Here is a 6,319-nt window from a genome sequence, read left to right as displayed (position 1 = left end):
TTTTCCCTCTGTCTATTGGCAAACTGTGTATTCTCTCTCTCCATTTCCCAGTCTCAGTCAAACTGCAGGGTACTAATAAAACAAGTCATGACTAACAAATTAAATTTCCTCTGTATTAATCTTAAACTCTGTGAGATTTATCAGGGTCTCTGATTCTTGGTTATAATGTGAGCAAGTATTCCTATCTAATGATCACATATATCACTAGGCGATAAAGTTTTGATAACAGATCTGTTGTTGTACTGCAGCAATAACAACAACATTCTGAGGTGAGCTTGACTCATTCTGGTCATGCCTCAAGGTTTCATTGTCCTGGGTCAAAATATAAAATATTATTTACATGTTCTGGAATTTCTACTTACCCCAAAATGCACAATTAGTCATTCTGTGGGACTTTAATATCCTCTATTCTATCAGGGTTCAAAAAGTGCCAAAAGTCACAGTTCTAACAAGTTCAAAGATGCTGTAGAAATGCAACTGCAGTCCTTAACCATAGTTGAAACTGCATCTTTTTGAAGATTAATTCATAAAATGCAACATGAATTATTAGAGTATAATAGCTTACATTAAATTTCTTGGCTCATATGAAGACTGACTCAAAATTAACCTGAAATCCACACAGTACTGAGGATAGTGGATCCAATCCAGTGACCATTACTCGTTTAAGTAGTCCTTTCGTATAAGACAAGTCACTTAACGGACATCAATGGGCAAACTTGAAAGTGTGAGTTAGGGTGGGAGGACTCGATCTATTGTATAACTGTATAGTTACCACAGTTATCACTATTCTGTGTAAAGATGCACCAGACTCACTCTCAACTTATACTTTCCTTTATTTTACTATTGGCTTTCATTTTTTTCATGTATTATTTATGAGTTTCGGTTGACTATTGTGTTACTTATATTTTTTGTGTGCAGGTTAAAACCTGTCACGGATAAAATGTACAACCCTAATTCATGTTGAGCACTTTCATTGGCTTGATTTTGCCACCCTTACATATGTTAAGTGCACCTTACTCCTCAAGGGATAGCTTGCTGTGCATCACTTATGCCCTGACTTCACTTAGAGCTATTCCTGGGGGTGAGTGTTCAGTATAAGGATTGCACAGCTTAGCCCTGCATTTGTACTTTTGTCTTCATGGTCACAATTCTGATCTACACTAGGGCCCTGTTTAGGGTGACCAGATCACCAAAGAAAAATATCGGGACGCGGGGGGGGGGGGTGACGTGGGGGGGGGGGCGTCGCGGGGGGGGGTGACGTGGGGGGGGCGTGGCAGGGGGCGGGGCCAAAAAAAAAAAAAACTTCCTCCGCAAGTGCTGGAGGGAGGCCCGGGAGACTCAGGGGAAGCGCGGGGCCGGGGTGAGTAAGAGTCCGGCCTGGTCCCGAGCAGGCAGGACTCAGTCGGGTGGTAAGGAAAGGAGGGGGGCGGCCCGCGGGGCCAGGCGGCGGTTGTTCTCCCCCCCGGGCAGCGGGACTCGGGAGCAGCCGCTGCTGCAGCTCCCACTGCCGCGGGGGAGGAAGCGGCCATGGCGCTCCGCGGCTGCGGCTCTGGCGCCCCCGAACCCCCCGAGCCGGGGCCTGCTGCGGGGACCCAGCAGCGCGTACGCTGCGCCCAGCCCAGCCCCTGGCCAGTCGCGTCTGGGCTGCTGCCCAGCTGGTGCTATCCCGCGGCGGCCCCGGAGTGGGGGCAGCAGGCCCCAGCCCCCCCGTCCCGCAGGGGAACGAACGGGGCTGGGCGGCCGATGCCTCCACCCCGGGGCCGCCGCGGGATAGCACCAGCTGGGCAGCCCAGACGTGCCTAGCCAGGGGCTGGGCCCAGCGTACGCGCTGCTGCAGGCCCCGGCTCGGGGGGTTCGGGGGCGCCAGAGCCGCCGAGCGCCATGGCCGCTTCCTCCCCCGTCGCCTGGCCCCGCGGGTCGCCCCCCTCCTCTCCCAACCACCCGAGTCCTGCCTGCACTGCGCCAGGCCGGACTGTTACTCACCCCGGCCCCGCGCTTCCCCTGCGTCTCCCGGGCCTCCCTCCAGCGCTTGTGGAGGGAGGGGGAATGGTGAGCCCGGGGAAGAGGCGGGGATTCGGGGAGGGAGCCAATCGGGGGAGGAGGGGGCGGAGTCGGGGCAGGGGGGGGGGCGCGAGCACTTCCGGGCTCGAGGCTCGGGGCATTTCCTTGTTTGTCCGGTTGTCCCGACCGCATGTCGGTCGGGACGCGGGACAAACAAGGAAATATCGGGACGGTCCCGATAAAATCGGGACGTCTGGTCACCCTAGCCCTGTTGTGCCACTGATATTGTAAAGAGGCCTTAAAGTGAGTGTAAGCACAACTTGTGCCCACTTTAAGGTCCAGATATTCAAGGTCAGAGCAGTAAAAAGGGGCTTTAGTATCAGTGAGAATAAGGCCCACTGTGTGAGTGCTATATACATCTTATTATGGCATCTCAAATTAGTGAAAATGTTTCTAAAAGTGTAACTCAGATTAATGTGATTTAAAATATGTTTGGGATAAAAGCTGCATGTAAGGAGAAGCAGTGTCAAAAGGTAAAATAAAAGCATCGCAAAACCCATTTTATTTGGGAGGACCATTGAACCAAATTTATGAAACTAGGATTTTAATGAATTAAATGACATTCTTATTTATTATGTACTAATTTCAAATTTTACTGAAAAGTCCTATTGAGAATTACCAAATTTCTATACTTATAGAAAAACAGCACTTCATACATTCTGAACTATGCTATTATCTACACATGTGCTGCCTTTCTCTAAAAATATATAAATTTGGTATTTGCCAGTAGAATTATTACAATTTAAAAATGGATAAATAATGAATAGTAATGCCATTTCTTCATTAAAATTCCACAAAAGAAAAATATATACTCGTTATCCCTCTCATGAATTCAGCCCATTGAAGGGTCATAAATAATTGTGCTTCACAATTGTGTCTAATTAGCAATGAACTTAATCCAATGCATCCAGAAGCCTGGAGCAAAGGAATCTTTAGTTTGCTTTATGTCACACTCTCAGTGACAAAGGTCTGATTTCAGAATACACCTTTGCTGATAAGAGCTAATGATGGATCTTCAAAGATTAGTGTCACATACAAATGTCAGATACTGTCATTTAAAGAACTGATTCTTAGCCACTCCACATATGGAACTTAGAGTTAGCTTAATGGGAGTTTAGCAAATGTAGTGGCTACTAAATGGGTCTTTAAAATATTACTTTATAATGAAAAATTATCATAGCCAGAGATGTGCATGTATTTTACTCCATAATGCAGACTGTCCTGCAGTGCTGTTATGTTATTCCCAGAAGTATTGCTTTCTGGGATTACTCCTTGGAATCAGTTAAAGCATTAGCATCTCTTGTGGGGAGTGGGAATTCCAGCAAGAAAGGGTTGTGTAAAGGTACAAAATGGCACTTCCTTTATCAGCTTGGTGCAGTACCACCATATTTGGAGAGTCATTGCTCATATTTTATTCATTGTACAGGGCTAATCTATTAGATCTGACACTGTGTGTATGTATTTGTGTCCATGCTTTTTTTTTCCTAGAAGAATTTGATAGACACAAGCAGGAAGTTTTAGAAAGAAATTGAGGAGTAGAGCTGATTGAAAAATAAGAGAACAAAATTGGGGATGTTTCATTTTTTATCCATTGTTTGTAAAAATTGGTAATTTTGATGAAAAAAAATCTAATATTAATATTAAATTTTAGAAAATGTTGACAACTATGTTGAAGAATAATTGCAGCCTGTCACTTTTCTGCTTGGCTCCTCTTCTTAACTCAGAAGGAGACAATATAATTCCTTCTATCTGCATCTAACAAAGGGGTGAATCATACAAGATCTTGAACAAGTTGACAGAGTTTGATTCAAAGCCACTCAACACAACCAAAAGCCTTCTTGGCACCACCAAGAGAGGATCAGTGGAATGTTCTCATAACTGTGTGTGGTTCATAAGATGAAAGGTCATCCCAATAGCCTCACCGACTATAAATACTACGGATTCTCACTGATTGGAGTAACTGAAAGCTCATAGTGACTTCAATGGCAGCAGAATTGGATCCTAAATCTAGAAGACAGGAGGGAAATTGATAAAAATGTTACATTGAATATTCAGTAAGACATTCAAAGCTGTCTTCACATCACTCAGGATAATATTATATTAAAAATAAAATCTCTTTATAAACCTGCCACAGGAAAGGGAAACATTTCTAATGAAAAACACCAACATTTTAGGAAAATCCACTCAGAGACGCATTGGGACCTGGAATCTGATTCACCACTGTCTTACTCCAGGTTTATGATGGTATAATTCCATTGAAAGTGAAATTACATCAGCATAAACCTGGAGTAATGCAGAGATGAATCAGACCCCTCGTCTTTCATTTGTCTACATCATCTGGCTGGTTGTTAATCTCAGTTTCCCACCTACCATCATTCTTCTGGTCTCAGATTTTGAGGTGAAAATTTTGCAGTGTTAACCAACAGCCAAAACTAAAAATAGGTTAAACTATATCTTCACTTTTACAAAATGCACTCTATCATTTTGTTAATAACTCACATTAACATGCAGTGCAAGGAGAGCACTGTGCTCTATCTTTGTTATTTCAAAGCTCAAGACCTCATGTATTCTTTCCTTCAGAAAGTTGTTTGGTGTTCTGGTCCAAATCTAAGAAAATGTTCTTTAAAACAGTCTCAGTCCTTTTAATCTCTATCCTAAATTCTACTTGCTCCTTTTGTTCTTCATTAGGTTTATAGCCTCTTATCCTCTACTTGTCTTTTCCTTTCTGTTCACTCACTGAAATTGATTGTTTAGTCTCTTTGGATTTCCACTTTTCTTCTTGTGATGAAACTTGAATATCAATAAGCAGGTGACAATAAGGTTGATGTAAAGAATAAAATGACCATGTGCTTAATAGATATTTCTCACCTTCTAGGCATATTCTTATGCCTGAAAGCATCATGAGATGCTCAGAGAATAATATATATTTGAACATTTCTCTTAGTGTGGATTCTCCATTACTGGAGATTAGGTGGTATAAAAATTAAGATAGAAATACAAAATGGCCTATATCTCATTCATCTCTGAAGAGTTGTAATGTCTATGGTGTCTATCACATGCCTGTACTACTGCTCCCCTCTACAGATTTGTCTTTAAGCTTGATGAAAATCCTAAATATAGTCATTGTTTTTGTCTCTTCCCAACTAGTCAGTCATCAGTAATGCTGTCATCTTTGTTCTTTGTACATTTTCAAAGGGGCTTAAGCTCTTACTCTCACTGATTTGATGTTATCTGATTCTTAAACCATCGCCAGCTATGAAACATCTAAGTCTGTTATGAATAGTCATTTAAACAACCAGTACTTCTTTATGAGACACCAGCAGGTTATTTGATTATATTACAATCACATGCCTTGGAACTGAACTTTCCTGTTACCAATGAAAAGCAGAGGAGGGGGAGGAGGAAAAGGATTTTTGCTTTTCTTAGGGAGGTTTTTTTTTAATCTTATAAAACTCATACAGTGAGCACACTAGACAATGTCTTTGTTGAATTTATGCCATCAAACAGTTTAACACAAAACATAATATATTTTTAACTGGCATTATCTTAGAAAACAAAGACAGACTCCAACAGATTTCCTAAGTAAAAGCCTCTCATATCACAGCTTCAACTAAAATAAACATCCCTTTTGTTTTTCCTTTATACCCCAAAGAACAAAGAAAAGGCTAAAAAAGACAAACTCCCTGATGGACCAAATTTACCTAAAACAACAGCACAGGACAGCATTAAAAAGATACCTGCTCATGCCAAATTAAGAAAGAGTGACACAGACATGCTCATGTCATCCTATTTCAATCCTGAAATATACAGATCATTGAATGAGTAAAAACTGTAAAATAAAACTGTAAAAATGGCTCTTTTGACATGGGGATAGGATAAAAGATCACATGGAGGAAGGGGAAGAAATGATGGTTTGTGGTTAAGTAAACAGACTAACTTCAATTCCTGGCCCTGTGTAATCTTAGTCAAGTCACTTAGCCTTACTGTGTCTGAGTTCCCCATCTCTAAAATGAGCATAATAGTACTTTCCTGCCTCACAGGGGTGTTATTGGGATAGACCCACAAATATGTGGAAGGTGTTCAGATACTGCATTGATAGAGCCGTATAAATAGGTAGACAGCACCCATAAACCATTTCATTCAGGACACATCCTTACATTATCTACCTCTGGTGTGAGATGTAGGTGTACAAATATATTGTAGTGGCTTATTACTGTTGTATGGGATTTTAAATCTTTTCCATTTAGACATTTACAGA

The sequence above is a fragment of the Chrysemys picta genome, chromosome 14, assembly GCF_011386835.1.
Source record: "Chrysemys picta bellii isolate R12L10 chromosome 14, ASM1138683v2, whole genome shotgun sequence".
Classification (NCBI taxonomy): Eukaryota; Metazoa; Chordata; order Testudines; family Emydidae; genus Chrysemys; species Chrysemys picta.
The sequence above is the reverse complement of the archived record's forward strand: the minus strand, read 5'-3'. Positions refer to the sequence as shown.